We start from the raw sequence: 25,602 nt of genomic DNA, 5'->3' as shown, positions 1-25,602 counted from the left end.
CTTCTGTGCTCACTGGAATTTGGAATGTTGGTGCCAGAAGGCAGTGAACAGTAGGTACACGTGTCTAGCATTTTTCTGCACTCTGAAGATCTTGAAGAATATTTTCTGTGAAAACTGTTTAAAAGATTAACAATAAATGCCTAAAAGTCAGGCCTGGAAAAGAAGCAGAGATGTGTTAAGGCAGGGTCTGACTGCTCCAGGGGGGCTGGGTGTCAGGTTGACTCATGTCAAACACACTGGAAACAAAAGGATGAACTCAGATGCCCAAGGTCATCAGTAGGGTGCTGTCAGAGCAATGAAAGATAGCAGTTAGAACGTAAACATGATTGAAGTTTTGTGTCCTGAACTCACTGTGGGGAATAGTGAAGTTAGTGTGGCCAGGGACCTTGAAAACCTAGGCTAGTAGGTACCTAAATGGATTCATGGCAACTAGTAAGAACAATTTCCATCCAACAGTGCCAGGGAGAGAAGAGCCCTGGCACCACTGAGGTCTTGAGGCTCTTTTGAAACACACAAAGTGAAGGAGAGTCACTACTTGTGATATTTGAGGTGTTAAATGCATTTGACACAGAATGTGAACAGGTCTGGATTCAGGATGTGCTTGTGCCTAGCAGAAATGTTCTGTTCTGTGGCTGCTGTGAGCAGAAAGACAAGGCCCCCCAGCCAGCCCTTGCTCAGCTGTTGTAGGCTGGTGCCAAGCTGAATGTTGTCATGTAGCCATTGCACTCCACACAGGTGGCCACGGAACGCGAGATTTGGAGTGGAAGATGTAGGGATCCCTGGGTACTGGGGATTTAAAGATGCTTTTAGACCCTTTGCATTGCCTTTTGCTTGTAAGTGTTTGAGAGAGGTGTCCTTGTATGCATATATATCATATGCAAATGGATTTTGAGTTGTGTGTTTTGTCTGAATTTAGAAAAGGAGTGATTTGAAGAATCCTCTGGGAAATGCTGCTTTTGCCAGCACAGGCTTCTTGACTGTGATTTGTGGGGGAGGAGAGAGTGGGAATGAGGGGGAGGTTCACTGAGGTTTTCTTCTTTTGTTGCATTTTGGGAAAACTCCAGCCAAGGCCCACATGCAGTCAGATGAATCAGCCTCCTTTTTGCCATAAGTAATTGGTAGCTTTAGCTGCAATGCAGTTTTGATGCATGCCTAATACACTTTTCCATAGCTAATTGAGAAGAAACACTGCAGTAGATGTATGATGTTGAGTTGGGCTTTGTATTAAGTCGTTAAGCTAGTAAGGAGATACTGTGGGCTGCTCCTTGAGAGGCTGGGATTTGCTGCAAATGATATTCCATACTCTAGTCTGAAGGCTGTCACTGCTGCTCATCTGCTATAGAAAATACATTTCTTGTCTCATACACTTGTGGAGAGCACTGTAAGTTGGCACATGGCACTGTTACTGCGTGCAGGATTTCCTTGGAAGTGGCTGATTTTGTAACAACTTCAACAGAATATTCATGCTCTTAGGTGAATGGCAGTTCCTGTGCTGACAAATGAAGCATTTTGGCCCTCTCATATTCCTGTAAAAAAATGAAAATCACTTGTTTTCTAAAGCATCTGGTGCCAATTCAGAACTCATAGCTTTCTGGGTCTGCTGTAGGATTTCCACTGGACTCGGAAAACTTACCAGACAAGCTCAGCATTCACCACTGGAAGAATCTGGAGTAACTGGAGGGCTTTCTTGTCCTGGAAACAGGACATGGAGCATTTGCCCTTGGCAGGCTTACACTTGCCAAATGCCTTGTATTTCCTGTTAGAAGCCTATTTTTGCATGGAAGGACTATATTATATTCACAACTGTAGTGTCTGTTGGTAAATACTGGCTTTAATAACATGCACTTTAGCAGAATATCAACAGTGCAGTGAAATTAGTGTGCTGTACTGGGGCAGTAGCATCAGTGTTCTTTTACTAGTTTCAGTGGTAAATACTGTACCTGTTAATTTCATAGCCTTTAAAAATTCATTAGAAAATGAGTAAGTCCCTTTGAAGAACCCGTAGTCACAAATGTGATTATCTCAGCCTTGGAGTTTTAGTCATGGCCAAAGCTTCACTAAATGGTGTCTAAAATGAGAGAATAAGCCTGGTCTTGTACTATTCCTTCATGGTATTGCTTCATATGCAGGCAGCATATGGCCTTCCTCCCTCCAGATGTTTTGAGGTGGAACAAAACAGGTACAGATGTAAAGTCTTCACAAGGAGCATATGAAACAGTTGGTTTAGTAGCATTTTGCACCTGAAGTGAAACACAGAATTGGCTCTTTTTGCCATGTACCTTTGTAGGGTATAGAAAGGACTCTTGGATGTTTGAAGATACAAACCCATAGACAGCAGCATACTCCTTTCCATGCATACTTAGCAGAGGAACACGAAGGACACTCCTGCTTGTTTGATTCGGTGTGTTACATGTGTCTGGAGGGGGATTGTATCCAGGCTAGTTGGGCTGTGATCTTCTCTCTCCAGTTGACTGGACGAGTGTTTTGTATTTTCTTCAGCATAACTTCAAATAGACATTATTTTACCCCATTTTGAAAAGGAACTAGTGTTTTTACAACTCAGGCTGATATATAACTAATCATTTTCTTTCCTGAACAAGATTATTACATCTTGATGCAGTAATCCTATCTGTGGGATAAACCACACTCTCTCTGTCTCTGTCTGCTGCTTTTGTCTGTGTTTGTGTGTATGGTGGGGAAGAGACATGAGGGGAGAGAAAAAGTTTTGATTCTGGCCAGTTAAACTATGTTTAGAGAGAATAATACATGGGTTGTGAGATGCAAAGGGCTGTTGTCTTAGAGCTATTGCTTTGATACTTTATCCACAAAGAGAAGCTCCACAGTCTCAAGTCAGAAGAGCCTGGGGATGAAATTACATCTTTGCCAGGCTATGACAGGTTAAACTTTATGGAGATGCAGGTAGCAAATTATCCACAGACTGAATTGTAAAGGAGGGCTTTAAAATGGGCTTTTAAAACCTGCTGAGGAGATTAAATGGATTAAAATATTTAGTTCTTGTGTCCCTCTTTTTGTTGTAGTGCTCAAAGCAATCTGTGAAGGAAAGAGGGACAATGTTGTTATCTTGGTCTCAGCCCAGAGGAACCTGAGGGATGGAGTAATGGCACTATGGGTGGAACAGGAAAGAACAGGAGCCAGCAGCAGGATCCAACCATCTTGCTGCCAGTGTCATTGTGTGGTCATTAGACTAAGCTGCCTCCTTGCTTGTTACAGTTTCTAATTTGTCTTGGATGTGTCTGTGTACTTTTTCCCAACTCAGTTTGCACCACAATATGTCATTCATGGCTAGCCTGGGGAGTGGAGTTCCCCCTGAGCTGAGGGGAACCAGCCTTCTGGAATGCCACCAGCACAAGCACAGTGTGGCAGTAATTCTGTCTTCAGAGTGTGAGGGTCAGACATTAACACAGAAATGCAGCTCCACAGGCTGTGGGATTCTGGGTACCAGAAATTCTGCTCAGGCAAAGCACAGGGAAGGGAGACCCAGAGGAAGAGTCTCTAAGATGTGATTCCAGCATCCACAGCTGGTCTAAATTTTACTCCATGCCAGGAAGCAGCTCCTTTCTCACAGATTGCTGTTACAGAGCACTGACACCCACCATGGACTAAGTGGGCATGCAGTATTAATAGCATCAATGAGAAAATTAGGAACTCACATCAAAGCACTGAGAGTTGTTTTTTAATATTTGGTTTTAAAACTAAGTGCAGAAGGAAAGGTATTACACTCAGCTAAGCATGTTTAGAGGACTTTGCTTTCAAGATGTGATTATGCAGCTTTTAAACATACACACATAGGCAGAATGACCCCTTAAGGATGGGGGAAAGCTGCTGTCACCTGTAACTCAGCAAATCATAAGTTACATGAAGAAACAAAAATCAGTGCTGCTCTGAAATTTAGCCTGGCAGGAAAAAAAGTCAAAACTATTGTAACAAATGGCTGCTGAAAAGTTAGTCAATGGGAAGTGCTGCTTTGACCATGGTTTTTCTCAAACATGGTCATTCCCATGGAATTTGAGTCCAGACATTTGCATCTGCACTGCACTGAGACCCTGCACTGAATACAACAGATACAAGCCAGTAATGCAAATTAATTGGTATGTATTCATTTGCTAGAATTTTTCTAGTAACGAATATTATAAAAGAGCATAATCAATTAATCTAATTTAGAAATCTCCCCTTCTCCTTTGGACCAAACTACAGAGGCTACCTGTATAATCAGTCAGTAAAGGTGAAACATGCCAGCCATATAATCTCCATAAGAAGACTCTTGGATGTGGGGATTTATGGACAAGTACAAAGTATAGAAATATTATCTTGAGGATATAATAGTTATTCCTAGTGTCCCTTTTGACTGGAGCAGGGACTCCTCAGCCATAGCTAAGTCTCCACAGATGGGCACAGCCTGATCTGAGCTCCCTGCCTGCACTCTAAGCAAGCTGATGCACATGTCAGCTCTGAGAGCTGCAGAAGCATGTGAATGCAGCACTGTGCCCACACCAGCACGATCCACAAGAGGTCCATTATAGTCCTGTCCTGCTGACAGCTATGGGTGTCTATCACTCCCAGCCTGGAAGACATGTGCTCTGTCACTGCCATAAACCTGGCATGATGCTAACAGTAAAGTCTTCATGTGATTTTAGATATGTTTCTCTGATAGTTCTGCCACTTTAGCATCCACCCACAGAGAGGACCTGACATCTTTTTAAGTAATTTGTTGAGACACTACAACCTGATGACTCAACTTAGTTGTCTTAATCTGCAACAGACTCACAGCTGTTTCAGTAGAATGAGTATGGGCTATTTCTCCTCAGAGCAGGTGGAAGATGGAGTCAACAACTAATACACCTGGTCTACTTTGCTCAGTTACCTGGTTTCATTTTGAATCAGACCCTGTCTATCTTCTGCTTCAGCCTGTCTCACACATGTGCAGCCTCCCTGCCTTCACTGGTGCTCAGGCCAGACAGTCTGAAATTACATCATTGGCATCTTGCTGCAGCTTAGATAGCATCACCTCAGGTTACACAGGACTGAGAGAGACCCACTGGGTCACCAAGTACAGCCTCTGCTGTCCAGGCAACCACGTCACTTAATCCCTTTGTATGTGAATCAAAAATAGTTATGAACCATACCCTTGAGCCCCTCAGCTCAAGGGCTCACCCATGCTCTTGTTCAGTCTGAGCAGTACTTGAGATGTCTCCCTCTGTGCCCATTCAGTACAAGTGGTGTTTTATGGGTCTAGTAAAACAAGTGAAAATGCAATTGCAACTCTGGCCTGATACTTCAGAGGAAACCAGTTTTTCTGTGGTTTTTTTCTATCATGTTGGGAAAAACATTATCTCTCTGCCCTTTAGCTTTAATTTTTAGGCATATAACCATGTTAGAATTGAGAGAGCAGGGGAAAATAAACTCTAAGCAGCATCCCAGCTAAGTCTTAGCTATAGAAGATGCATGCCTTGTGCTACGTTGAATTGTTTTGCAGTTAATCTTCTGGGATCTGAATGGGTTTCCAAGCCTGTGTCGGAGTTCTCACAGAGAGGACCTGACAGATATTACCGTCAGCAAAAAAATAATCTATCAGGACTGTTTTCTTAGTCTGAGTTAACTACCTTGGGGTGTCATGACACACCTTCTAGCCTAGAGGACAGTCTTTATGAAAAATAATGATCATTGGCCTGCAATTATGTGGTCTGACCTCAACTTTGAATTTAATTTACAGAATTGAGGTTTATAAAATAGCTGTGTTTAATAATGCATCAATTTTTATGTTGATGTGACATCATAGATGGCATTTGCAATCAGAACATGGTCTCAGTATTTTTGCTGTTTTCCAGCACATATTCTTCCTTTCTGTAGCTATCTTCAAAGTCCTTTTCCTCTCACAAGATTTCCTTTCTCAAGAGTTCTTGGGACAGGCATTTTTCAGATCTGCACAGGCATAGGCCAGTTACTCACAAAGGGACTTCAACTCTGGAGGTGCTTCCTTACAGACAGAGGAAAGAATACATGGTTCTGCTCTCTATGCAGCCTTTGGAAGAATGGAAACTTGGTTTTTTTTGAGGGCAAACAAACCTTCTGCAAAGACTTGGGAAGTGATTAATCTCCATTTACACAGTCTTCAGTATCAGGTTGTCAGACTGGGGTCATGTGTTGCACTTTATGGTATAATGCCCCTGAATGTGAATTAGATCAAGACACTCATACAGTTTGCAGCAACCAAAGCTATATTAGTGCTGATGATAATTGCTGAAAGAATCTAATGATTACCCAGATAATCATGGTTGAGTTCCATCAGAAACGCTGAACACTCACCTTCTGATAAAGGGCCCAGCTTTCCACTGTTGTGAGATTTTGCTGAACTGGGAATGGTGAAAGCCCAGGAAACTGGCACAGATTCTGTCTTGGTGGCTTGTCAGATATTGGCCACATGGATGTTTTGTGGAGTCAGCAGATAGATTAGAACAGAGTTTATCCATCTTTTCCCTTAGACTTCTATGCCATAGAAGTCAGTAGAACTAGTCAGAGCCAAAGGGGCAGAGCAGCTTTTCTCTTCAGCTCACAAGTCAACAGAGATTTGTATTATCTGATGTGAATCCTGTGTCAGACTTAAAGGAATGCAGTCCCAAATCCTTCAGCAGCTCCTAGTTTTTTTCATTACAGGTACCAGCACCACTGTTTAACCACTGCTGTGGTGACCTTAGAGGCCAGGACCTGAATGGTCTGTGGAAGCACCAGGAGCTGTCTCAGTCATGTAGTGTCACAGAATTGGAGAGTGGCTTGGGTTGGAAGGGGCCTTAAAGATCATCTGATTCCAACCCCTTGGCCTGGGCAAGGACACCTTTCAGGAGAGCAGCTTGCTCAGTGTCCCAACCACCTTGGACTTGAACACTTCCTGGACTGGGACATCCACTTTTCTAGGAAAGCTGTTAAAATATGGAATGCTTAATAAATTTATGTGGGTTCTTGGTGAGGAAGGTGTTAATCTTGGCTAGGCCCTGAAGGTAATGTGCCAGGTATATGTCCTCAGTAAGTCCAAGTAACTTCTGCTTGGAAGATGAGTAAAAGTATTTGCTTCCCACATGGATGATGAGGCACATGCAACTGGAATTTTGTCCCAGGGAGGTGCAGATAACAGATTCAGGTGGAGGTGTGCACAAGGAGGAAATGAGCTGTGCAGTGAGGTCTGGAAGAGTATTCTGATCAGGCTGGTATGTCTTTCTGAAGGAAGAGTGGGAAGAGCTTTGTTTTGATAAAGAGCACATGGAGGCTCTCTGTTTTGTTGGTAGATGCTATTTGTTGACTCCTTCATAAAATCCTTGATGGAAGAAAGAACTTTTTATGATGGAAAGTGCTCATGCCAAGTAAAACAACAAGAGGTGGTGGCTTGAAATAAAATTATTTCTAGAAGCATGAAAAGTTCTATTTTCAATGTGTTAATGCCACATTTTGAGTTTCCTTGATAGCACTTCTAATCAGCAGGCACTTATGCATTCTCTACCACTATTAGTTGCAGCTTAATCACACATAATCGTATTGATTCTTTATCACTCAACTTGCCAAGTTTTTTATGTCTCAGAATGCAGGATGGAGAGGAGAATTTATTGCCTCACTGTCTCTTGATGTTCTGCAATGCAAACACATATTTTGCCAAAGCCTTTGAGAAAGTGTATTATCAGAAATTTTAGGTGGCTGCACACTAGAAGTAAAGGCATTGCATACTACCTGCACTGATCATCTTACCAAGTCCTTTTATTGTCACATTACCCTACATCAACAGAGTTTGGTAAAAAGGAGATTAGTGAGAAAGCTGAATGATAGACACTGATTTTTGATGTGTACACACACATACACATAAATTGAATTTTTGACAGCTGTTGCCAGCAAACCATCAACGCAATTTTTTATGGAGGGTCAGCACGTAGAGAGTAGAGGTGTGCAATCCCTGGGACACCAGAACAGCTGCAGTGCTCTTTGCTGGGGCAGATGGTGATGCTGCAACTAGACAACAGTGCATCTCTCCTCCAGCTTCTCTGTGGAAGTCAGCATGGGCCAGCTGCTCAACAGGACACTTGCTGCAGGTGTCTGTGTCTTGTGCTGATGTACCAGCTGGAAAAGCAAACTTGTGAGCACCTTTCAGAACTACAAGCACAGCTTTGGTAGAAGAGTCAATGTTTCTTTGGTTTTTTGTCTTACAAAAAATTGAAGGTGATCTATGCTGTCAGTGTGGGAAGAGGAATCATTATAGAATCATAGAATGGTTTGGGTTAGAAGGGATCCTAAAGACCATCCAGTTCCAACCCCCTGCTATGGGACACCTTCTAGAAGAGGTTGCTTAGGGCCCCATCCAGCCTGACCTTGAACAGTCCCAGGGATGGCACAGCCACAGCTTCTCTGGACAGCCTGTGCCAGGGCCTCAGCACCCTCACAGTAAAAAATGTCTTCCTAACATCTAATCTAACCTGCTTTCTATCAGTTTGAAACCATTCTTTCTCCTCCTATGATTGTATGTCCTTGTAAAACATCTCTCTCCAGCTCTCTTGTAGCCCGTTTAGGTACTGGAAGGAAGTTCTGGGCTTGTCAGGAAAATGGGAGCAGCCTAACTATAGGCTATAAATCCTATCAATCCCCTGCTTTGAGTGGTGTAGACAACCAGTGTAAACATGCTTGTGCAGATTCCATCCTTTGCCTTGATCCGTTTTGTGCAATTGAATTGTTAAACTAAATAGTACTGTGTGCTTGGAAGAGCTAGGATAGAGTTTAGATGTTTAGATGGCATTGCAGTTTAGATTATAAGTAATTTTATAGGGGGAGTCTGGCCAGTGTTATCCATGTTGTCAACTGGGTGAAAGAGCTGAAGGAAAGGCTGATGAGTTCCAGTAGATCAAAGTCCTGGTGTTCCTCTCCTTCCCTCTGGTGGGAGTTACCATGCTTAGAGCCAAGTTGCAAGAGCATCTGCCTCAGCATTTGTTGCTGTGGAGTAGGAAAGTTTCCCCAAATCCCTTTGGTGGCACTTTAAGTTAAGTCAGCAGATGCTACACTAGAAATGGTTTAGTACAGAGAAATCTTCCTATCTGCCAGCATCTCTGGGTGAACAGGAGCTTTTGGCACAAGTGCTGCTTCAAAGAGTCTCAAAGGACACAGTGATGTCACATGGCTGCCTTTGCATGTGAAGAGAGTGTGCCCCTGTACCCATCCCCAGAGCTCTTCTAAAACATTCTAGGCCGAGATCATCTTTCAATTGTTGTAACTCATGTTGTGCTTGGAGAAACTGATTTGTGTTGAGTCCAGCATCACAGGTTCCTACAAAGGATAGATCCGAGTTTCCTGTGGCGTGTATGTCAGATAGCCATGAGAAAAATGGGAAATAACAGCAATCCTTCACTTTCTACCTTTTCTAAGCACTCACCAGTCATTAATGAATTAATAATCTGAACAGAATTGCTGGGAGCTGACCAGCAGGTTGCTTTTTTGTTGGAGGGAGACTGGGTGGAGATCTGACATCCTTGGACTCTTGACAGCTCATTTTTTGATACACATCTGTGTATGCACAGCACCACTCACAGGTGAGTGGAACCCAAGCTCTCCCCGTTGTGGGGCCAGGTAGGAAATGGTTCTGTCTCTAATATCTCCTTGGAACCAGGATCTTTTTTGAGAAAAGAAGAAATGCTATTAAGATTTCACGGAGGAGTAGAAAAATTGTTCTGGGGAATCTGGATCTCCTGCCTTGCACCTACAGTGCCAGTGCCTGCACTGAGCCCAAGTTTCCCAGCCCAAATTCTGTGCTTTCTTCAGCTGCTCTCTAAAAGAACAGAAATGCTCTTCCTTCTCTGTTTTTGCCAGAGAGAGGTCCTTCTGATGAAGCCTTCCTGAACAGTGGCATATTCCCATGGAAAGATTCTCTTTCATGTCTCTGACATGGAACTTGTGGAAAATTCATGACCTGTCAGAGACCTTTCCATTCCATGAGTATGGCCTGTGCCTGTCAGATGCCTTCAGGGAGGCAGAATCCAAAGCACAGGATCAATCCCAGGTGACCAGGGATTTGTTGCAGCATAATTGTAACCACCGAGAAATGAGGTGTGAAGGCACATTGTAATTATGAATTGGCCAGAGTCCCCATGATAAGTCAGTTACAGAGCAGAAGAGAACATCTGATTCTTGACATTTTTTCCTGTGCCCCCACACTGGGAGGCAGGATGGGAAAAGTCCTTATTTTTGGATTTGATTTGGGTACTGAAGGCTGTTTGAAAGGCCTTAGCTTCTATTAAGAAATTGTGAGGATGTCAATAGTAGAAATAATTTTTTGAAAGAAATTAGCCACTAAGAGATGTAGCTGAAGATTGGGGGACTGGGGGTTAGGGGCTGCAAACATGAAGAGGGGATGCAATCAACATATGAAGCAGAAGAGTATTCCATAAGGAATGTGACCAGGTGTACTTGCTTCTAGACACCTAGGCAGGTATTTAAATGTCAGAATATGAAGGTGAACATGTGCAGCAGTACACTAGGACAAAAGATGATTTTGCTGTCATTGTTTTCAACTGACCGTGATTGCTATTCCCTGGAGTACAGGAGATGTTTTATACAATTTAATTCAGAATATAGATTTGGTATCTTAGGTGCTGTGTGTGCAGGGGGCAGAACCAGAGCTCTCCAGTTGCATTTCTTAGCTGGAGACTTTACAACTGCTGGTGGTGAATGCTGAGATACAAGAGGAGGAGTTAGGGCTCTGGAGGAGTGTATCAAGGACAGGTGGTGGCTTGTTTGTTAATTTATATCATTTTTGCATCCGTAGATTTATTAGGGCAATTTGGAATGGTAATTTGACCTGTGTGCATTGATTTCCTAATTTATAAGCTCTTTGAAGAACGGTGCCTGTACTCTGGCTGACTCAGGTCAGCTGCATTCAGCTTCTGATTTCAGGGCTGAGCTCTGTGTGGCACAGGCTGTGTGTGCAGTCTGCAGGGTCTGCCCTTTTTTCATTTAGGCTAAAAGGCTGAGACTTTCAGCAGTGGAAAGCCCAGGATTCTGGCCCTTGCTCTATAGACATGTGTGTGATTTGTCTAATAAGAATTCACTCAATTACTCCAGAATTCCTTCGATATAATTGGAATTCGGGATGGCTGTTACTGGCATTTACCTGTAGGGTGTCCAGGGATTTACTTAATTGTAGCTGGTGAAGGGCTTAATAAACCTGAAATAAATCACTCTTCAGATGCCTAAAATGTTAGCATTCTTTAAAAATATTTTCTAGACAATGGACGAAAATTATTGTAGAAGACAGGAAGCAATACAGGAAAAAAAAATCTGTAAAATGATGAATTTATTTAGGAGCTGTTGCAGGCTGAACAGAATCTGAAGGTAGTGAAATACTAATAAACCATGATGTGATGGCCCCACATTTTCCAGCAGAGGCTCATTCCATGTGCACCATCCTGCATCAGCCCAGATTAGACTTGCAGGTTGCAGGATGAGATGGAGAAGCATGCCCACTGGTACAGCAGGACTTCCACATGCCTGGCATTCCCAGAAAATGATACAGGGCTGCCCGTTCTGAGCCATGGGCTTTGCCTTCACACTTTCTGTCCTCCCAGGGTTTGTGCATTTATTAACTGGCAGCTTGGCTTTGGCACCTGTGGCAGGCAGCCTGGTTTTCAGCACGCGGAGCCTGAGAGATGCCCGTGACTTCGGTGGGAGCAGAGGGAATGCAGCCCTTTCCATGGCTGGGCCAAGTGTGTCTGAGTCACAGAGAGGGCAAGCAGCCAGGGCTTTCCTCACAAAGGCAAGGAAGCTGAATTCATTTAGTTCTTAAAGGAGTGTTTAGCTCGCAGATTGGAAGTGCCCATAGAAATCTGATACAACATTACTGAGTCTATTCAGATACTTTGGTGGAAATTGAATAAGACTTGAAATGTGCTAAAGTCTTTGCACTTGTAGCTGTAATGATGATTCTGATAAGCCAAATTGAATTAAAGGTAATAAAGGAGAGAGCTGTCTTCCCTGTACTGTCACTTGGTTTCTCTTGAATCTCTAGAAAAGTCTGATCTAGATTGTTTCAGGTTTTGCTTTGTTTCACTGTGGTATCATACTCTCTTTAATAAATAATTTGTGGTTCTTTGTGACAGTTTTTCTTTACTCCTGAAGGGAGGAGATCCAGTTTCGTATCCCTTTAGTTTTGAGGTGTGTAGTTGCAAACAACTTGTACCATGTCTCTAAACATTTCCTCCTGTTTACAGTTGTGCCTGCACTCTGGGAAAGGTTTACTCAATGCAAGGTAAATATTTTCTCTCTTCTAGTACATTAAGATTTTATTGTTTTATTTTGTTTCTGATGACAAATAAAAGCTGTTTGAACTGCAAGAAATTATTAATTTTGCAAATAAAACTGTTCATCTCTTAAAATTGAGTGGATACTTTCATTCAAGTATGAAGACTAAACAAACTGGGTGGGTGGTCGCTGCCTTTTCCTAGAGTCTGCTCTTAAGTTTCCCTCTGAAATTTATCACAAGGGGGAAACAAAACTCAGAATATTTACAGTAGTAGATCCTTGGCTGGTTTTCCATGGTAACTTTCTCCTCTTCTAGGTCTCTATAATCTGCCAAGCAGTCCTAGCAAAGTCTGGGGAGTCAGTAACTTTTTCTTGCTGTAACTTGTTTCACTGGGACCAGGGGCACTCTTCTAATGGTGCATGTTGTTGACAGAAGTTCTGAGGATGGTGCTGGCTGGTCTATCATGACAGGTAGTCTTGCAAAGAGAAGGTAGTGATCTGGCCCATCAAGGAGACAGTATTGCATTACTGTCTGTGACACTCTGAAATCACTTGGAGTCTCCCATTATAATTAGGTGGTAATTTGGTATTTTAATCCACTGTCTTCCACTGGGACACTGGTGCACATTCTGTAAAGTTGCTCTTTCTGCATGTCTTTGCTGCCATTAGTGACCACCAGGAAGTGCTGAAGGCTGATGCTCTCTGAAGAATGGGCAGTTATCCATTGGAAGTACTCCATGGGATTGTTTACATGGTCCTTTCTCCTGGCTCGTGACCCAGACAGTGCTGGTGGCTAATAAGGTGTGCATGGACATATCACATTCCAGGGAGTGTATCTCCTGGCTCCTTTTCTGTCTGAGAAAATCACTTTGTGAGCTGTAAGGCTCACAAAGCTGGTAAATGGAATGGGACTGGCTTTCCATACTTGCTCTTCTTAGGTTTGCTGCTGAGGCTGCTGAGGTGTTGCCGTGTAGGACTTTGGTACCTCAGGGCTGGGCAGGAAAAAGCAGTCATCTGCCTAAGGCTGTAAATTAGGGAGGAGCTGACAAAATCAGACCAGTAGCAGAGCAACTTCTTGTATACCAGCCTGTTTGAGTGGCTGAAGGTGCAAGGGCTGATGTAGGTCTCCAGCTCAGGAAGAGGCTGTGGGGCTGTGCTGTGTCCCCAGCTCCTGGCCTCCAGCCTTGCCCTGCTTAGGACAGACAGAAGGATGATGAGTAATGTCTGGCCATGTCCCTGCAGTGACCCTGACCCCCCCACTGCTGCAGAAACATCCCCCCCCTGGGATGAAGGTGCTTGGCTCAGCACTGCAGTGTGCTGATGGCCTGAGATGTTCCCAGATTTTCAGAGATGGCAGAGCTGCTGCAGCTCAAGATGCTCATCACATCTTTGGCTCCAGTAATTTCTTTAAAGGCCTCAAAGGTAAATGCAGGGCCAGGAATTAACCTCACTGAGAATACGTTCACTCATTGATATTCTTAGATCGTAGTTAGTCTTTGTGGCCTGTAATTTAGTGTGGCTTTTAATTGCTTTAGTGTATTCTGTGGTCTTCCTTTTCTGTTATAGTTTTTAAATCAAAACCTCTTTTTTTAAGGCCTTGCAGGGACATAAGTTTCTACAAAACCAATAATATTTCTTTATCAAATGTGTTTATCATTTCATGTTTGCACAGTCCTGCTACCAAGCCGTGGATAGTTCTGCCTGTCAGCTTCTGTCAAGCTAAAGTGGTAGTACCTCTGATTTTGTGAGGGTTTTTTTATTAACAGCTTGTATTTGCCTGCTGATCTCAGACTATTTTTTAATTCTACATCTTCAGCATTCGATGGTATTTCTCCCATCTAAAAATGCCTCTTATCACTGCAGCTGGCTCTGCAATTCAGCTGGAATCAAATTCATCTTTGATTTAATGGCAGAGCAGCAAACGTAGCTGTAGAATGGCTGCAGCTTCTTGTGCAGAGCCTGACTATAGAGATCCTTCTTTCTACAGGATCATCCTCAGGTGCTGCATTCACTGTTATTCACATTCTGGAGAAACTGCATGGTGAAGGCATTGTGTTTCCTGTGTGTGTTTACTCCACTGCTCTGAGCTGAGCCTTGCTCTTTTTGGGTATCTCTTTGTACTGTGCTCTGGACCATGGAGCCTGGATTTTCAGGCAGCTTCTCCATGTGCCCTGGGTTCCTTTCCTCTTGCTCTCGGGGTCTGTAACTCTGCCACACTTGCTGGATGGTCCAGGCTGTGCTGTCAGGGGCATTTCCCTAGAGCCAGATCAGGCTCCCATCTCACCTGGAGCAGTGCCTGGCTGGGGCTGTCACCCATTTCCCTGGGGGACCTCTGGTATCCCTTCAGTCACATACAGACATGGTGACACACAGCTTTGTAAGCAGAGCATTTGATCTCTGCTTCATGGTTTTGCCTAAACAGTGCCTATTGCCTAATAGTGCCTTTAGACAGGTTCATTTTGTCTGAGATCAGGCAATATTTCAGCTGTTCTGGGTTGGGGTTTTTATAGATACTGACCCTGGCAACAGCATCTTGCTCATTTCTCATCATTTTCTGCCACTTAGTAAAATTATTTTACCTCCTGTTTTCCTGTCTTTTCCTCCTCAAGGATGGATCAGTGTAAAGACTCTGTTCTCACTTCTGTTGACATGTTAATCCTAGCAATCCAGCATTTCCAGAGGTTTGATTTCCTCCCCAGTTCTTCCTATTTTCTCAGTTCATTGGAGGTATTTTGTTGTTCTTTTTCTCTTTTTCACTTGCTATCCAGTTTGTGTACTGTGTGCTGACTAACAACATGATTGCTGTCAGGTTTCTAAAAACTTGGCTTTTTATTACGTTCTTTAAAGGTCTGATAGATGTGAATAGAAGCATAGAAGCAACCTCTTACCTACATTAACAGCAAGGGAAAGAACCAAGTTCCTCACAGAACCAGAAAGAATACACAAAAACAGTGAGTAACTTGTCAGAGGTTATTTGTGAAGTCTGTGGCAGGTGTTCCATGCTTGTACCCTCAGCATATGGCTCTGCCTATCAATATGTTCTGCACGGAAAAAAAACAAGAGGCAGATGCCTGCTCCTCTCCTCTGGTGAAGACCAACTCCAAGCACTGGTCTATCACAAGGCAGACCTGAGGGTGCTGTGAGCCTGGAGGCTGGCAGTGTGTCCCATCTTCCCATTGCTTCTACTGGAATGGGGTCTGGAAAGGAATATGCCTGTGTTGTTCACTGTGGGTGTGGGCATCTCGTAGCCAGGTAACCATCTGAGGTGGCAGTTTTTGCTGAGGAGCAGTAAATTTGCTGCTGTCTTCGTGCTCATGGAAATGCTCTTTACAGTTCCAAAAATCAGCTAGAGTTTGTCCATGCTGGGAGTGGGACATGTTGGGGCTGAGGCCTTTTGAAGGTTCCAGCTGTGGTCGTTTATGAAGCGATCACGGTGACCTCTCATCCTATGTGTGCTCGCCAGGCTGGAGCATCACGAGCCATCTGTGCCTCGGTGCTGTGTCAGACACAGCTCAGGCATGCTGCTGTGTCACTGCAGCTGGATTGGTCCTCACAGGCTGTGTGAGTGCCCTCCCACAGGCTCAGCAGGCTGTGTGTCCCTCCTGGCATCTGTGCCTGGGACAGCAGTGCACCTCCAGACCCTTTGCCCTTGTTTGTATTGACTGAGGAATACAGACAGGCAGAGGAGCTGTTAAGATTTTCTTGGGCAGCTTCTCTCCTTGGGTGCTGCTTCTCTGATGTCCTTCCCATTTCTCAGCCTGCTTTTCTTCTTCTGGGGCATGTAACAATGGAGCTATCATTTTGTGGTTCATAAAAGCCTCAATGTACTTCAGTTTTCTTTAAAGACTGAAGTTGTAAATAATAAGTAGGAGTGTCAGACAGTAGTAGACTTCAGCAAGCCACTGAGTAAATGTTGATGGACTGTTTTAAGAGCAAGTTTCTTTGCAAAGCTTTTATGCCATAAATCTGATGTGTGTGTGGCACAACAAATCTATTTTGGGTCCTGTTGTTGTCTTCTTTCCTCTTCCCTTGGTTTTTTATTTATTTACTTGTTTCTGTGCATTTTGATGGTTTCTTATTTTTGGTGCGCCTTTGACTTGATATAAGATTGCATGTGTCAGCTGCTGCTCTGGGAGTTGGTACTTTTGTATTAATTCACACTAATTTGCAGTAGGATCTAAGGCTGCTTTAGAAGCACTTACTGAGCAGTGGAGGCAGTTCTCTTTTACAGGAGCTGTTGCAGATGGCTTCTCAAATTTTGGACAGAGGTCTTGAGATGAGAGTACCCTGATGAGTTGGCAATGGAAATGAAATGTCTTGACTCTTGTCTGCTTATTTAAAAAACTTTGTGTCCTTTTGCACCAGTGACTTGGAAAAGTGCTCCCACATTCTCTAGACAAGTCATCTCTGGCTATACAGAGAAGTTCAGTGGTTTGACCTAGCAAAAATTTGCAGGAAACAGGAATGAATCCTAGGAATACCTGCTGTTTGCTCTAACTAGGATTTGTAGCATGTGCAATTTCCAAAACCAGAATAGTCCCTGCTGGCTCAAGTATTCTCCTATACAGGTACTGAGGCTGAGGTGTTCTGGATGCCACCATGGGGGCTTTTTGTCCCATTCCAAGTCTGATGTTCTAACCTTGGCTATTGCAGACTCTGTAGGAGGCTATGGACAAATGCAGAGGAATTGTGACTAGATCTCCAAACACCTTTATTTTTTCATTTAGGTCATAAGAGGACAGTGAACTGTTTTTCTGTTGTAATGTGAAGTCAGGCAGGAAGGAATCTCCACTGCTCCACTACTCTGGAGCAGAAGCTTATTTTTTGAGCAATGAAGTGTTGCATGCTGAGTCGCTGTTTAAGCAGTTTAAGAATATCATACCATTGTGGTAGCTGAGAAAACAACAGATTTGTGTGTGGATCATGTTTTGCTTTCTGCACATAGGTATCATTTCTTTCCTGACCTATTTAAGAATAACATTTGTACATTTGTTCCCCTAATCTTCCCATCCTGCTTCTCTGAAACCGAGGTCTTGCTGGCAACTAGAAATGATTAAGTGCATGCAATGACTGCTCCATTTCCCCCCTCAGCCTGCCCCAGATCCATAATACCCCCAAGGTAGATATGCCATTATGCACAATAAGATCACTAACGTAGCAGGTGAATATTAGATTTATGGAGTTAGTCAGCTGTAAATAAAAGGCCTGGCAAAGAATAAAAGGCAAAATGTTGTCCCTGAGGAAGTAAATGGGGATATGATGCCTTCCTGCCCTAGTGCCCTAAAGAGTTGATCCGAGATCTGGACCATATTCACCCCCCACATGAAAGGCATGTGTCAGCCTGGGCTTTGCCTTTTCCTTCCTGGGAGGTAGGAGCTGTGTCCTTCCAAACATACCATAATGACTTGAGAAGATTGGTACAGCAAATCTTCTCATATGGTGTCGGTCTCTGTCTCTGCTTCTGGGATTTGGACGTTTCAAGTCCATCCCATGCTCTCCTTTTTAGTGGTCTTTATCCAGCCCCAGTAGCTATATCCAGAGGATTCCCTGCCCTTTATTTTTGCTTCTTGCAGTGTGGTTTGTCTCCCAGCTCTGCCTGGCGATCCTGGGGTAGCCTTGAGCTCAGTCTTTTACTACATGTCAGATTCATCCTCTGGTAGAGGAGTTTAGTGTTGTCTATTACAGCAAGTTTCTCAGCTAAGGATTGCAAAGGCAAAATGAGCTAAAAGATGACTAGAAGGTGCTGGAAATGGCCACTGTCTATAAGTTTCAATTATTGCATTATATTGCTGCTTCCTTGTCTCTTCCAGAGTTCTGTGATGATTATTGTCTTGGCCTGCATGTGTCTGCTGAGCCATGGGCCAGTGGTTTATCAGCGTGTAGTTGTAGTCAGGACAGACTACCTTCTCTCATTGCCTTCCTGGAGAGCTGCACACATCTGGAGGTAAAACCAGCTCTTGCCTGCCTGTGGGGACCATTGCAGGGAAAAGGGCTGTGGCTCCTTATCTGGTGAGCACTGTTAGTGTGGGCTGGAGTGGTGCTAGGCTGGGTATTCAACAGGTCATGTTTATCATGGCACACCTTCTGGAAGTGTGTCAAGCAGAGAATAAACTGTGGAAAAGCAGAGGAAGGAGCAACACCTGCAGAGAAACCAGGGAAACTGGTCCTTTATTCTTTTTTACCCTTCCTTCTTCTTCCAAACTTTTAATTTCTTTTTAATGTCAACAAAATGAAAAACATAATAGGCAAGATGCCAAGTGGTTTATTAAAAGCAGCCTTAGTGCACCAGCTGGAGTTCAGAAGGAGTTTAGAGTCCCCAAAAATGTGAACTAAGGGACTTTTTTATATATCTAATTTTTATTACAGAAGTCCAAGCAAGAAAATACTTCCTTTGATACTGTTTACAAAGTAAAAGAGAGAATAGTGATGGGAGCAAGCTTACATCTGCCAAGCCCTCTGATTGCTTTGCCCTGATTGCTGTTTTTTAGACTGGGTGTAACTGTGGATCAAAACTCTGCTTTGTGAGTGGCCAAATTCAAGCTCCTATGCTGGTGGTTTGTAGTGCTGTCAGCCTTTCCTGTGCTGCAACAGGACAGGCTGTGTCAGTAAAACATAGGGTGTCTGTCTTGGGATGCTCTGGGTCCATTTTAAGATGATTCTCTGAGGTTGGTGGGTGAATGTTGCTCTGCTGAGGGTGTAGACAGAGCCCACTGTGTGGTCCTGTGCATGGAACTCGAAGACAAGCCCTACACCCAAACAGATACACACCAGAGAGGCACAAGAAGTGGGGAAGAGCAGGTAAGAGGCAGGAGAACATGGCAGAGAGACTCACAAACTGTCAAAGGCCAGCAGAAGAGCTAGCAGCTCAACCTGCACATCCTGAAGCTGTGTTGACAGAAGAAAGCAGAGTATTCCTGACAGCAGGAAGTGATGACATGGCCCTTATGTGGTTCCAGATACATCAGTGTAGTGGAGCTTTTTATCTTCTGCAGAAAGGCACATGCAGGATGTGTAAAAGAAAATGTTTGCATCGATGCAATTCCACAACGTGATTTTTCCTGGGCATTTCTCACATACTGGTGGGGCATGTGAGGGCCTGTTACCTTTACTGGGCTAATGTAGATTCACCTTCAACATGCCTTTACCAGATGAGATGAGAGAAGGGGTGAATTTTTTGTGCTGAGTGGCAACTGTTGGGATCTTTTAATGTAATGAGAGTCTACTTCCCACCATATTAATATGGGTATTATTCTAACCCTGGCAGATCAAGATGCAATTGCACTCTTCACTGTTTCCAGGAGCAGGCCCAAATTTGGGTTTCCTGGACCACTTTGGGGCTTTGACTGATCAACTAAGTGAGCCACAAGCTTTCAGCTTGAACCTGCCAAAGATCCAGCAACTTGTTACAGAGCCTTCCTGTGGTGAGGGATTGCTGCCTGTTGGGTGGGTTGGAATCAGACTGGTCCATTTTAATTGTCTGTAGCTTGCCCTAGGGGCTGGCATCTCATACCTGATCTGGGACAGTGATTCAGGATTAGCTCCAAGTTGCTGATTCAAATTAGAACTCAAATTGTTTGTCTTGGTTGTTTTTAATCTGAATTAAGGTAATGAATTTCTTATTTAGGCAGTTGTGATGTTGATATCTCCAAAATTAAGAATATTTTCTTTGTTTACATTTGAGTCTTTCTAGAGAACAAAAGTGAACGTGAGACCTAAGCTCTGAACTAGGAATAATAAGGTCCATATGGAGAATTATTTCAGTCTATCTGGAATGGTTTGAATCTGCATTTCATTTCACACTCTTTCATGTGTAGACAAGGGCAAAGGATGCAATCCTGTGGAATGTGTGATATTTGAGAGGCATAGTTGATTTTAAGACATCTTTTCCTGCTTTGTGGAACCTTTCAGCTGTGTAAATAAAAAGCAAAACAGGGAGGGAGTGGGTTTTTTTGTTTTCCTCTTGCATATAAATGCCTTTTCTAGGTACTTTTTCATAGTTTCTTATCTATCCCATTATATTAATGACAAAAATGGTCTGTGGTATCCTTCATTTCTTTCTCCTTTAGCTGCTTCTGGAGTGCCATTGCTCTGTCAGTCTTGGCATGTCTCCAGATTCAGTAGCTTAGAGCACAACCTTTTTATTTCAAACCATGATTCAAAAACACATGACAGAAATACCCATGTAGCTGTCTGGGTTTGGGATGAGTGGGTGGAGGTGCTGGTGGCTCTTCCCAAGGCAGTCAGGAGAGTGAAAGCTCTCCCCTTGCTCTCTCTGGGTGGCAGAAGCATCCTTGTGATCCAGCTGGCTTTTCTGCATCATCAGGATATGTCTGTAACCTTTGTCATAAACAGTAAAGTCACTTTTTCTGTCAAAATAGCCACCACTTCACAATGCTCACATCATGTAACCTGTAGGAATGTGCTTCCTTTCCTTGCTGTGCTGTGATGATGTGTTACTGAATGCCTGGACAAGCTTTAATGGGGAAAACTCTCCCTGCTGCTCACCCTCTGTAAACACACTTCTTCCCCTCCCAGGTCATGTAACCATCCTAAAGCTCAAGTTTAGTGAGTGGCCAGGATTCTCGCAGGAGCACTGTTTGAATGGATTGCTTTTGTTTTGATGTGATCAAAAAACACCCACAAAGAAAATATGTTGGACTAGGGGTGTTCTCCAGCAGGGTGGAGAGGAACTCTTTCCAGTTTTTCTTTCAGTGTCCTGCAGCTATGCTGAAGCCTTAGCAACCTTGTTCATGTTATCTCACATTAGGCACTGGTTAAGCACAGCCCTTGAATACGGATCTAACTTTAAACATTGCTGGCTTTACTATCCAAAAGTACTTTTGTTTGCTTTTTTGGGGCCACAGCATAAACAGCCACAGCTTTCTGTGGAAGGGGAACATGAGAAAACCTGGGCAAGTCCCAGTACTAGCTGCACTTGGAAGAGCCATCCTCTGTGAGGAGTTGTGAAACCTTTGTAGTGGGAGCAGGTACAGAGTGCTGGGGGTCTGCAGAGCAGCAGTTTCAGTATGTGGGAAGAGGTGTGTAAAGTGGGTGCACTGAGGGGTATTCAGAGATGAAAGCCAGCTGTATTTTGTAAAGTGTTGCCTCTGGTTGCGTTGGCAGTGTGCAGAGAAAAAGTTGAAGAGTTGTGGAGAGAAGTGTTGTTAGTTAGGTTATGTGTTTGGAAAGGGGAGATGGATCCTTGAAGGCCATGAACTGAGAAATGCTGAGAATGTTAATTAAGCAAAGGGGAAAGTATATTTTTAGGTTATTTGCATCAGTTGTGACATGCTCCACTGTTTCATTTCCAACTCTTAGCAATTAAACTGGGTGATTCAAGGTCCAGACAAAGGACATAATAATTTAAATTTGAATAAATGTTTAGTCAAAACCATTAAATTCACGGCTACTGCATTAATATACCTTCTGTATTCTTTGACATTCTGTATTAATTATTGCTGCAAGTGCACTGTCAAGAGGGAATTTTAAACCAATATTAATAAGTCACTATGTAAAACTCATAATGCTGCAATTCCTAAAAAGTTTATTTATCCAGACTCAGAATGGATGTTTCTATTTCCAGTACTTGAGACCCAGGTATTTTTGCTGGGATACAACCTGAATTCAAAATGTCCCCTCCACAGAGAGAACTTCTTATGAACCACTAGTTCAGAGGCCAAAAGTTGCTTCTAGCAAATATAGAAGATAATTTCTGAATAAATGAATATATTGGAGGAAATCATAAGCTGTGTACAGAGTGTTTGCAAACAGGAATAGAGAGTAGATTCATCAAAGAAATTACTCAGCTTGAGTAATTTGTTCAGCTCAGAGCATGTTTACCTGGCTGTGAAGGGAATGAGGAAGTTTAATTGGCAGACGTTGGTATTGTGCTTTGATACATTTGTATGAAAGGCAGTTTGAAAGGGAAGCGTTCTTGTTGTTTCTAGGGTTATAATTCCTTCTTAGTTTGTGTGAATGCAGCCTTTTCTTCAGGGTTGCATAAAAAAGGGATGCAGTGGTTGTTTTGCAGCACATGCATGTGGGGGAGGTCCTAGGAAGGATGTCTTCACTCTGAGTGGCAGCCTGGCTGTGTCTGCCCTGCCTGCAGAGCCAGCCCCACACACTTGCCCACAGTCTGCAGGCACCTGGTGTGCAGTCTGAGGGTGGAAGCAGCTCAGCACAGACTGCCCTGGGGGTGTTACAGACCCTGAGCACCCAGAGTTGTCTCTGCTTCAGCTGATGCTGAATATAGCCATTTTTTATCAAAAAGGCTTCCACATCGTATTTTAACTTATGCAAGTTTTACAGAGAAGACAGTGAGCATTTTCCACAAGGGTAGTGAAATCGTCACTGTGTCTGTTCTGTCCAGCTCACTGTCTGCTCTTTAAAGGAGCTGTCAGAAAACTGCAAGTAAACATGCAGATGTAGAAGAGCAGATACAGGGCTGGGAAGTGCTTTGTAAATACCTGAACAGAGTGTTGCAGTACTCAATAACTAGAGAGAATCCTTCTCAGTTACATCACCATTGATTTTTGGAAATGGATAAATGTTACTGGGAGCAAAATTTGGCCCATACAACTAAGTAATAATATCTTTTTACAGGAAGTATATTTATAAATAAAGAGTGAGCCTCAGATCTTCAAGTTACATTTGCAAAGCTACTGCCTGAAAATTGGCATGGTTCCTTCCAGTCAAGTGATCTTGGAGACAGTTTTGCTGCATCACAAGCTGCAATAGTATCTCTGAAGCTTTGAAAATGAACACCAGTGTCTCTGTAACAGGATACTATTTGTGAGTTTTAATTGGAACCAGTCATGTTGAATGATGCAAACTTTGAAATATCAGGGCTAACCTAAGAAAGCTATTCAAAATTTATCTACAGTGTTCTCCAGATACACAGGGTGAAGAGCTTACTGAGATCAAGGCCCAGCATGAGATTCTGCTCTGAACTTGAACTGAACAAATCTTTTGTGTGTATGTTTTGAAGAGATTTGAGCGCTTCAAATCTCTTCCTTCCTCTCCTCCCTAGTTTGTTGAGGACTAGATGCAGAAATATTACAAGACAGGCTTTTGCAAAGGGAGAGTTGAGTCACAGAGAAGCTGAATGCCCAATATTTAAAGTCAGTGTTTGTCTTCTCACTTAACAAAACTTCTGTGGAAGAGGTAAGGAGGAAGGAAATGGGTGTTGGAGCATCTTCTATAAGGCTGTAATAGTTATGTAGAAGCAGCTGACCTGGATGAGAATTAAATTTTAACTTTTGCCATTTGGCTGGGAAACTCTAGCTAACACACTCAAATACACTGTTGTATTTTAGTACAACAGTCTGACTGTTTAAATGCTTCCTTAAAGCTGATGGACAATGACAAGATTTTTCTCTGGAAGTAGGTGACCTGTCTTTGTTGCACAAGTGTGATTATCTTACAAATTTCTTTTAAAAGGGTTACTGGCACTGCCTTGGTTGCACTAATGGGGTCCTTGAGGACTGAATTGAAGAAAATGCTGTTGATTGTGCACTCCATTCTCTAGGTGAGCACCAGCTGGCCTCTCCAGAAGCTGTCCCTACTGACAGCCTGGGTGGCTCTCATGGCCCTAGTGGGGTGTGTTCAAGCTCTAGTAGCTGTGTCGTTTCTGCCTACAAACCAACCAAAACAAACCAACACAAACCTACCAAAAAAGCTCCACACCCAAAACTCCCAAGCAATGGAAAAAAAAGCCTAGAGAAAAAAGAGAAATAACACCAGAATTTGATGGACTGAATGTATGATACGCCATAATAATTTCCAATAGACAGAAAGTGGTTTTTGATGGAGTTTGTCAGAACTAGACTAGCAGGACCAAGGGCTTGTTATAATGACAAGAAAACCTGGCCCCAGAATAGAGCTTGAGCTGACTGCTGTTGACATTTCTCTGTGATGTAAGCCTGAGTTTTCCCAGCTGAATACATCTTGTTGCTCCTCCATTCATTACAGGTTTTCTCTAAGTTTGGGTTGGAGTAAATCAGTACTAAACACTTAAAATGTGGTGTCTTATGAGATTATGTTCTTCCATCATGATGCAGTGGTACATGAAAAATCTCTAAATTAGAATGAATGGAAGAGCAGATAGATTCCTCTAATCCGAAAAATCATAAATGTTAAGTCTTTTGGTGTGTATTGCTTTGTGGTTTGCTTTAGTCTTGATTTAGACCAGCTTTAGAAAGTTAGTATCAACCAGAAGTTAAATCTTCTAGGCTGTCTTCCCTGCTCTTTTTTTCTTTCCCCCTGGTTTAGAAGTGAATAAAGTAGCTTTGTACAGTTCTTGAAACTGAGCCTGAAACAGCTCTGAACAAAATATAGTGTTCCTTTCAAAATCTTGGAAATAATTACATCATAGGCAAATTGGGCCAGAAACCATTAATAGTATTCTTTGTGAGATGAAATCCCGTGGGAGGACCTATTTCAACAGACTGACATTGTTTACAAATAGATTCAGTGACAGGTATGGTTGTCCATTCTGAGGGACAACTGAAACTATGGCCTATAATAGACTTCTCAGAATAACTGCCTTGCTTTTGATAACAAGCTGAAAACACACCTTGGTGCTCCTCTGGTCAGCTTCACACTGATCATCCTGGGAGTGAAGGCTGTGTTTGGCACTGGAAAACTATTTGTAGGTGGCTTAAAGAGAAAATGAAAGCCTTGCTTGCATAAGCTCCTGGTGTTTGAGAATTGCTGGAGGAACAGGGAGCTGTGTCCAGATGTCTCTGCTGGCCTTCATAAGCTGGGAACAGCTCAGGAATCTGGGTATCACAGGCTTTCCCTTCACCAGGATAACATACACAGTACGTGTGGATCTCCCTGTTCCATACAGTAGTTTTCACTACTGGCTCCCCCCTCACCTTCCTTATTAGAAAACCTCCATTGCAGGATGGAAATCACAAAGATTGGTAATATTAACTGTGTGACCTCAATCTACAAAAGCATTTAGTTCTCTAGGTAAGTAGGCTAGTCTGTACATGAAAACTAGACTGGCGCAAGCTCTGGTCTGGGCACAATTACAGCTGTTTCTGGGTGATACAAAGCACATTACTGCCTTTGTGCATGCTTCTACAGGAGGGTGAGCTGTGTTCCTCCATTGCCAGAGCACATCTTTATGTGGACAGTGGGACTGTGTGGGCACAGCCTTCTTGTGGGAACCAGACACGTGCTGGGGACCATGGTTTTTCTGAAGGATCTCACTTGTGCTTCCCTAGATGGTGTGGTCCAAATGGCAAACACATCTTTCTCTCTGACAGCTGCCTCCAATACATTACTCCATTAGTTACAAGTGTTTGATCTTTTCCA

General features: G+C 43.1%; 1 protein-coding gene across 4 annotated transcripts in view; it reads left to right on the top strand.

Moving 5' to 3' along the window:
- The window catches only part of LOC117003032 (serine/threonine-protein kinase PAK 3), a 130,471-nt gene that overhangs the window by 63,256 nt on the left and 41,613 nt on the right, over positions 1–25,602 (top strand). Inside the window, exons 1-2 of one of the 4 annotated variants that reach the window (XM_033072641.2) lie at positions 2,236–2,245; positions 6,846–6,857. The exons of the other annotated variants lie outside the window; for them this stretch is intronic. The gene's annotated coding sequence lies outside the window, so the exon portion shown is untranslated. Of the gene's footprint in view, positions 1–2,235; positions 2,246–6,845; positions 6,858–25,602 lie in introns of those variants that run through there. 4 annotated transcript variants of the gene reach the window in all.

The sequence above is a fragment of the Catharus ustulatus genome, chromosome 14 (assembly GCF_009819885.2).
Source record: "Catharus ustulatus isolate bCatUst1 chromosome 14, bCatUst1.pri.v2, whole genome shotgun sequence".
Classification (NCBI taxonomy): Eukaryota; Metazoa; Chordata; class Aves; order Passeriformes; family Turdidae; genus Catharus; species Catharus ustulatus.
This window is presented reverse-complemented; position numbering and strand designations above follow the sequence as displayed.